Source organism: Rutidosis leptorrhynchoides, chromosome 4 (assembly GCF_046630445.1).
Source record: "Rutidosis leptorrhynchoides isolate AG116_Rl617_1_P2 chromosome 4, CSIRO_AGI_Rlap_v1, whole genome shotgun sequence".
NCBI lineage: Eukaryota > Viridiplantae > Streptophyta > Magnoliopsida > Asterales > Asteraceae > Rutidosis > Rutidosis leptorrhynchoides.
In genome coordinates this window covers 84,496,140-84,505,868 of record NC_092336.1, presented here as the reverse complement: position 1 = coordinate 84,505,868, position 9,729 = coordinate 84,496,140, and positions in this window count along the sequence as shown.

Here is a 9,729-nt window from a genome sequence, read left to right as displayed (position 1 = left end):
ACTTGAAAAAGTCCACTTTAATTCTCAAAATCATGTTTAGGCTCAAAGTTTGGATCATTTAACTACCTAGACATGTTACACTACTCATTTTAGCAACAATTCATGACAAAAATCGGCCATAACCTGTTTATATCAAAAAGCCCCAAATTGCTCAAGAACACAAACCCTAGATTATTCAAAATTTGAAGTTTAAGGCTTCTAATCATGTTAAACAGCATCAATCTAGGTTATACAAGCATAATACATAAACAATTTAAGTCTAATTACACTAAAAAGCATCAAAATCAAATTGGGGAAAAAAATAGCTCAAGAACACTAAAATTCGAATTAAATGGTGTTTAGGTGTAGAAATTTACCGTTTTTCTTGAGTAATTCTTAGATATCATCCTTCTCAACATGATTTTAGCAAAAAATTTGGTGATTAACGGTTAAAAATTGAGATTTTTGGGGTGTTTTTGGGTGTATTTTCGTGGGTTTTCGCAGCAGAATTCGAGTTGTTTTTGTGTGTGGGAGTATACTGATCGTTCAGCTATTTTTATTTTTTTTCTGGGTTTTGGTCCCTCCGCGAGTCGCGGAGGTTTGCACTTCAAACTCCGCGAGTCGCGGAGTTTGCTTTTTTTTTTTTTTTTTTTTTTTTTTTTTTTTTATAATCTTTAACTTATAACACAATTAAGAAATTAATTTTAAAATTTTGTTTCCCTTGTTATTTAGGACGAGGTCGTTTCGGATCGATGTCCTAGTCCGTCCCTCGACAAAATTTTAAAATTTGTCTTTTTGTAGCGATTGTTTTAAAAGCTAAGATTTTTGGGTTTTTTTAATGTTTTTGGCATACTTTAAATCAATAAGATTAAAAATATTGATAATAAAAGTTCTCGTCCCTCCCTCGGGTAAAGCAATTTCGGTTCAAAGACCTAGTCTTCAACTTACGACGAATTTTAAAAATCATATTTTTAACTTAATGAGATAAAGTAAATTTTTGTTTTTAAATTCACACAACATAAATATAAAATTCAAAATTAATATTAAAAATTCACACCAAACTCAAAATTTAAAATGCATAAAATTAAAAATTAATATTTTAAAAATTCACACCAAACTTAATTTAAAAATTTATAAATTCATACCAAACTTATATTAATTTTTCAAATATTTACAATTTTAAATATATTGTTTTTACAAAGTTTACAATATTAATTTAAGATTTAAATATTAAGATTAAAAACATAATAAAATTAAAAATCTTTTTGTCTTTTTATCCCACTTTAATCAATCAAATATTATCAAAAATATGCGCCCCTCTTTTCGGTAAAGTAATTTCGGTTCCAAGACCTAATTTTAACTCATGACGAATTTTTGAAATATTTTGGGTTGATTGATTAAAGATATTTATACCTTAAGAATAAACGTTAAATTTCGCAGTGATGTAATAAATTGTTGAATGATATCAATAATTTCGGTCGCCAAACCTAATTTTATTTAATACCAATTTAATACTTTTTAGCGAACAAATTAGCGTTTATTATCAAAAGGTTAAAAATAAAAATAAAAACTGTACATACATACCTGTGAAATAGATTTCTTAGTTATATGATCTATTATATTCATAAGATAGTCGGTTTAATTGGTTTTCCATGGCTGCATAGGCGTAACCTCGAGCATTCATTGTCTTTTCTTCTAAACATATGAACGGTCCGTCTCTGCATAAAGTAACAAATTCGGTATTTGAATAGGTTTGATTATTTGAACATTTACCTCCATGTGACCATTTTCCGCATTTGTGACATCGTTCTAGGTGTCGTGCTCTTCTTTTCGCTGCGGATTTTGATTTTCCTTTACCAAATTGTAACTTATTATCTTCGCATCTGGATCCTTTTCTAACTCCGTCCATTCTTTCTCTGATTACTGATACTAATTCACTCGGTAGTATGTCATTATTACGTTTAGTGATCAAAGCGTGTAGCATTAGACCATGGTTTAGTTCACAGGCAGTCTTCATTTCGTAAAAACCTAAAAAAAATAAAAATTCAGAATGGGGGGAGAAGACTAGTTCTTTAGGGTCTGCTAGGGAAAGACCATACGTGTTCCATTTTCGAGAACTACACGAAAACAGACAATCTAACTCTAACAGAAATATATATTATCCTTTAAAGATTTGATTCTCCCCACACTTAGTTAGCTGTGGTGTCGAAATTGTGATTAACTTCGTTGTCAACTTCCATCGGACCATGTATGTAATGTTTAACTCTGTGACCATTAACTTTAAATTCATTCCCATTTGAATTTATCAATTCTATCGTTCCGTATGGGAAAACTCTTTTGACTATGAATGGTCCAGACCATCTTGATTTCAATTTTCCAGGAAATAGCTTGAATCGTGAATTGAAAAGAAGAACTCTGTCTCCTTCTTTGAATTCTTTTGAACTTCTGATTCTTTTATCATGCCATTTCTTCGTTCTTTCTTTATAGATTAACGAATTTTCGTATGCTTCATGTCTTAATTCTTCTAATTCATTTAGTTGACTTAATCGTAGACGTCCGGCTTCATGTAAATCAAGATTACATGTCTTCAAAGCCCAAAATGCTTTGTGTTCAATTTCTACTGGAAGATGACATGCTTTTCCATAAACAAGTCTAAAAGGTGTGGTTCCAATTGGAGTTTTGTAGGCTGTTCTAAAAGCCCAGAGTGCATCCTCCAATTTAATGGACCATTCCTTCGGATTTGATCCTACGGTTTTTTCTAGAATACGTTTTAAAGCTCGGTTTGTATTTTCAACTTGTCCACTTGTTTGTGGATGATATGCTGTGGAGATTTTATGAGTTACTCCATATCTTTTAAGAACTTTCTCAAGTTGATTATTACAGAAATGAGTACCCCGATCACTTATTAAAGCTTTCGGTGTTCCAAACCTTGCAAAAAGACGTTTTAAAAAGTTGACTACAACTCGTGCATCGTTAGTTGGGAGAGCTTGTGCTTCCGCCCATTTAGATACATAATCAATGGCTACGAGTATATATAGATTATTATGAGATTTTGGAAATGGACCCATAAAGTCAATACCCCAAATGTCAAATACTTCACATACTTGGATGACATTTTGTGGCATTTCATCACGTTGACTTATTTTTCCGGCCCTTTGACATGCATCACAGGATTTGCAAAGAAGGTGTGCGTCTTTGTAAATTGTAGGCCAATAGAATCCAGCTTCATAAACTTTTCTTGCTGTTAGTTGAGGCCCATAATGCCCTCCTGTTGGTCCTGTGTGACAATGGTTTAAAATTTTACTAGCTTCATCTCCAAATACACATCGGCGTATTATTCCATCGGGACAACTTTTAAACAGATGTGGATCTTCCCAGAAATAGTGTTTTATATCACTGAAGAATTTCTTTCGTCTTTGGTACGATAATCCTTTTTCAAGGAATCCACAAACTAAGTAGTTTGCATAATCTGCAAACCATGAGATTTCTTTATAATCTATCTTCAATAGATATTCATCAGGAAAGTTGTCTTGTATGGCCGATTCATTTAGAACTTCTAATTCGGGATTTTCAAGACGAGAAAGATGATCAGCGGCGAGATTTTCTGCTCCCTTTTTATCTCGGATTTCAATATCAAACTCTTGTAAGAGTAAGATCCAACGGATTAATCTTGGTTTAGCATCTTGTTTTGAAAATAGGTATCTAAGAGCAGAATGGTCGGTATAGACCACCGTTTTTGCTAGAACGAGATATGATCGAAATTTGTCAAAAGCAAAGACAATAGCAAGGAGTTCTTTTTCAGTAGTTGTATAGTTTGTTTGTGCTCCTTGTAATGTCTTACTAGCATAATATATAGGTTGAAATCGTTTTTCAATCCTTTGTCCTAAAACGGCTCCCATTGCAAAATCACTTGCATCGCACATTAGTTCAAATGGTAGATTCCAATTTGGTGTTATCATGATCGGTGCATTAGTGAGTTTTTCTTTAAGAATATTAAAAGATTTGATACACTCATCTGAAAAGATGAACGGCGCATCCTTTTCTAGGAGTTTATTCATAGGAGTGGCAATTTTTGAAAAATCTTTTATGAAACGTCGGTAAAAACCGGCATGCCCTAGAAAACTCCTAACTCCTCTAACATTGGTGGGATGTGGAAGTTTAGCAATTACATCTACTTTAGCTCTATCCACTTCAATTCCTTCTTTTGAAATTTTATGTCCAAGAACGATGCCTTCTTTAACCATGAAATGGCATTTCTCCCAATTAAGTACTAGATTTGATTTTTCGCATCTAATTAGCATTCGTTCCAGATTAACTAGACATGATTTAAATGTATCACCGAAGACTGAAAAGTCATCCATGAATACTTCCATGCATTCTTCTATCATGTCGTGAAAAATCGCCATCATACACCTTTGAAAGGTTGCAGGGGCGTTACAAAGTCCAAATGGCATGCGTTTGTAAGCAAAAGTACCATAAGGGCACGTGAATGTGGTTTTCTCTTGGTCCTCGGGTGCTATTGGAATTTGAAAATATCCGGAAAATCCATCTAGAAAACAATAGTAACTATTTCCGGCTAATCTTTCCAACATTTGATCTATGAAAGGTAAGGGAAAGTGATCTTTTCTGGTGGCGTCATTTAATTTTCTATAATCAATACATACACGCCATCCTGTTACAGTCCTAGTAGGAATAAGCTCATTTTTCTCATTTGTAATGACAGTCATGTCACCCTTCTTAGGCACGCATTGAACTGGGCTTACCCATGGACTATCAGAAATTGGATATATCAAACCTGCATCTAGCAGTTTAATAATCTCTTTTTTAACAACATCTTGCATATTAGGATTTAGTCTTCGTTGGCGTTGCACATACGTTTTATGACCTTCTTCCATAAGGATTTTATGTGTGCAATACGAAGGACTTATTCCTTTAATATCATGAATCTTCCATGCAATGGCTGGTTTATGAGCTTTCAACACAGAAATGAGTTGTGATTTCTCATTTTCAGTAAGAGAAGACGATATTATTACAGGTAATTCAGATTCACCATGTAAATAAGCGTATTCCAAATGGTTTGGAAGTGGCTTTAACTCTAATTTCGGAGGTTCTTCTATTGATGATTTATATCGATATCTGTCTTCTTCTTTTAGCATTTGAATTTCTTCTGTTGTTGGTTCATATCCATTAGCTATAAGTGTAGCTAACATTTCAGCTTCATCAATTGGTTCATTACCTTCTCCTAAAGAACATTCTCCTGTTCCTTGTAATTCTGGAAATTCTTCTAATAATTCTGCATGTGCATCTATAGTTTGAATATAATAACATGTATCATCTGCAGATTGTGGTTGTTGCATTGCTCTATCAACTGAAAAGGTAACACTCTCATCCTCTATACTTAGGGTCAGTTTCTTACCGAACACGTCTATCATTGCTTTAGCCGTGTTTAAGAATGGTCTTCCTAATATGAGAGGAACTTGAGAATCTTCTTCCATGTCCAGAACAACAAAGTCTACTGGAAATACTAAAGTACCAACTTTAACTAGCATGTTCTCCATTATCCCTCTAGGATATTTTATTGATCTATCGGCTAGTTGTATGCTTATTCTGGTTGGTTTCAATTCTCCAAGGTCTAGTTTAGCGTATAGTGAATACGGCATTAGATTTATACTAGCACCTAAGTCTGCCAATGCTTCTATTGAACTAAGACTACCCAGAAAACATGGAATTGTGAAACTTCCTGGATCAGATAATTTTTCTGGTATCTTATTCAACAGCACTGCTGAACAATTAGCATTCATAGTAACAGCCGAGAGTTCTTCCATTTTCTTTCTATTCGTGATTAGATCTTTCAAGAATTTAGCATATCTTGGCATTCCTGAAATCACATCAATGAAAGGAAGATTTACATTTATCTGTTTAAACATATCCAAGAATTTGGATTGCTCGGCTTCAAGTTTTTCTTTCTTCATTTTACTCGGGTAAGGAAGTGGTGGTTGGTACGGTTTAACATAAGGTTTATCCTTAACTGTGTTATCTTCATTAACCTTTTCAACTACCGGTTCTTTTTCCTTTTCTTGCTCGGATTGTGGTTCTTGTGGAGTAGGAATGGTTTCATCAGAAGTTACAGGTATTTCCGGTGGTTTAAGTGTTGTACCACTTCTTGTGGTAATAGCTTTAGCTGTTTCATTCCGGGGGTTAGCATTTGTATCGCTTGGTAGACTTCCCGGTTTTCTTTCACCTATTAACCTTGCTAGGTTACTTACTTCTTGTTCCAGATTTTGAATAGAAGCTTGTTGATTTCTAAATGCTTGAGCATTTTGTTCATTGGTTTGTTTTTGAGATGTGAAAAACTGTGTTTGAGTTTCAACTAGCTTCGTCATCATATCTTCTAAATTCGGCTTTTTATCATCGGTTTGTTGTGGTGGTTTGTTTTGAAAATTCGGTCTTTGCTGATTGTAAGTATTATTGGATACTTGTTGATTGCTAGGACCTTGTTGGTTGTTGTATGGAATATTTCGGTTATAATTCTGGTTTTGATTGTAAATCGGTCTTGGCGGTTGATAATTATTCTGATAATTATTTCCAGGCCTTTGGTTTATGTATGAAATATTCTCTCTTTGTTCCATTGTTAATTCAATACTGAGACAATCTTTTGTCAAATGTGGTCCTCCACACTGCTCACAACTAATTCGTATAGCATGAATATCTTTAGTCATCTTTTCCATTCGTCTCTCGAAAGCATCTATCTTTGCCGAAATGGAATCTAAGTCATGGCTAGAATCGGCTCTAGCTGCTTTAGATGATCTAATGATATCTTTTTCTTGGTGCCACTCATGTGAGTGGGAAGCAGTATTATCAATAATTTTGTAAGCATCAGTTTCGGTTTTCTTCATAATAGAACCACCAGCTGCTATATCTATGTCTTTTCTTGTAGTGATGTCGCATCCTCGGTAGAATATTTGTACTATTTGACAGGTGTCTAAACCATGTTGCGGACATCCTCTTAACAACTTTCCATATCTTGTCCACGCCTCATATAGAGTTTCATTTGGCTTTTGTGTGAACGTAACAATTTCTGCTTGAAGTCTTACGGCTTTAGATGCAGGAAAGAATTGTTTAAGAAATTTGTCAATTAAAACATCCCATGTATCAATCGCCCCTTCAGGTAACGATTCCAACCAATCTTTGGCTTCTCCCTTTAAAGTCCAGGGAAATAACATGAGATATATCTGTTCATCCTCCACTTCTCGGATTTTAAATAGTGTGCAGATCCTATTAAAGGTACGTAGATGTTCATTTGGATCTTCCTTCGGCGCACCACTAAATTGGCATTGATTAGTCACCATGTGTAGAATTTGTCCTTTGATTTCATAATCTGGCGCATTAATGTCTGGATGAGTAATTGCGTGACCTTGGCCAGTGCGTTTAGCTCTCATTCGGTCTTCCATACTTAAAGGTTCCAGATTCTCCATAATTGAATTTGTTGAATCGGTATCACTAGATGCTTCAGATTTAATGGTTCGTTCCTCAACAATCTCTGTTTGAATGATTGGTGGTTCCGGAGAAAAGTTTAGTGGTTCAGGATCTACGAACCGTTCCTGAATATTTTCCGGATTCTCAATTATGAGGTTTGTTTCAAAAACTGGATTATCGGAAATTTGAACTGAAGTACTTGGTCGACTGGATGACGATTCTAAAGAAAAATCAACGGCGGTTATATTTGTTAAACGATGTCTTGATCTAGTTACAGGTGGTGAACGTACAAAAGGTGATGAACGTCTTGCTCGGTGCATTCACTGAATATCCTATTAGTTTTAAAAAGGAAAGAAAAATTATAATAAGTTATCCAATCAATAGACTTTTCTGATTTTGCCCACGTTTCGAATAGCCAAAAGATGCAGCAGAGGGGCAGGATTCGTTTGGTCTCAATATAATTGAGGACTGTTTGGCTCCAATAACCCGGTCCACGTACAAATCCAACTATTACTACGAACCAGAAAATTTTGATGTCTATTAATTTAACCACTTAAAATAAATTTTCGTAATTTTAAGAAATTTAGATAAGAAGTAGAAAAAATTCTAAGTCCTAAAAACTAGAATGGCGAGAAATAAGAAAGAAAAAGAGTTCGTCGCAAAAGGTCGAAAAAGAAAAAAAAAATGGTTGAAAAATAAAAGGTGACGGAAAAATAAAAGAAACTTATCAAAACTTAAAAATACTTAACTAACCTAACCTTATTACTACAACTAACTTAAAATTATAATCGCAAATTGAAATTACTAATTGGAATGATAATTGGTACATAGTAAAAGGTCTAAAAATATTAAAGCTTACAGGAAAAACTAAATCCCAAATGGAAATAACTTAAAAAGAAACTAAAACTTAAAAAGACGTCGCAAAATTCTAAAGCACATAAATCTTAGTCTAAAGGAGTTTTACGGCAAAGCCTAAAAATCTAGGAGTAAAAATAACTATAGCAAAAACTAAGTTTAAAATTAAATATGAGCTAAAAATACAAATATTACGCTACAACGATTAAAAAGGGACAAAATATAAAAATATATAAAAAGTTGTAAAAAGTACAATTTTTATAAAAATATTATTTTTATATTATTTATTTAATAAAACTACAACTTTTACAATTTAATAAAACTAATTAAAACTAAATACATAAATTAAATAAAAAGTAAAAATAAAACTAAAACTAATAATAATAATAATAATAATTAGGTTTAATAATTAATATTAATTAATATTAACCGTAATTAATGCAGGTTTAGGGCTTCCTGTCGCCTGTCAGAAACCCTCCGCGAGTCGCGGCAATTAAAGAAGAAAACCCCGCGAGTCGCGGGGTTCAGGAATTCAGTTGACAGCTTTGTGTTTTTACGCGTTTTTCTTTATTTTTTTTTTTTTTTTCTGTTTTTAATTTAAATAAACGATTTTAAAATAAAACTTATATTTTTATAAACTAAAATAGAAATAAAGAAACTTATAAAACTTAAATATTTACAAAATCTTAAAAATACATATATTTTTGTTTTTCTTTTTATATTTTTGAATAATTAAAACGTATTTCTACAAAAGCGAATTTTTAATAAAAGTAACTAAAAATCTTTTTTTTTTATATTAGCGTTACGCTTCCGGCTTTTAAGATAGTTCCCCGGCAGCGGCGCCAAAAACTTGATGTGAAGCGAGGTGTATATAAAATAGTTATTATTTTACTAGGAAATACTACAAAATATGACACAAGTTTTATTAATTTACGGATGGGATATACTTAAACCTTGCTACAACACTTATAGGCAGTGTACCTAATCGTACAGTAGTGTAGTTTTTAGTAAGTCCGGTTCGTTCCACAGGGAAATCTTTAAACAAAGCTCAACGCTATATTAGTTTACTTTTATAAAAATACAAACATATATATAAGTAATATTATTATTATAAAGGGGGGGTTTTTACCGTTTAATGACCGGTTTGTCGATTTTAAGACTTTAGTCGCAGTTAAAACCTAATGTAAAATATAAATAAATACAAGACTTAAATTAAAGCGTAAAGTAAATAACGATAATGAAATTTCGAATAATAAAAGTGCGATAAAATAAACTTGCGATAATTAAAAAGTACGATAATTAAAAGTGCGATAAAATAAAAGTGCGATAATTAGAAGTGCAATTAAATATAAAATAAAGGAAATTAAATATGAAATAAAAGAATTATGCTTATTTAAACTTCCGTAATCATGATGTTTG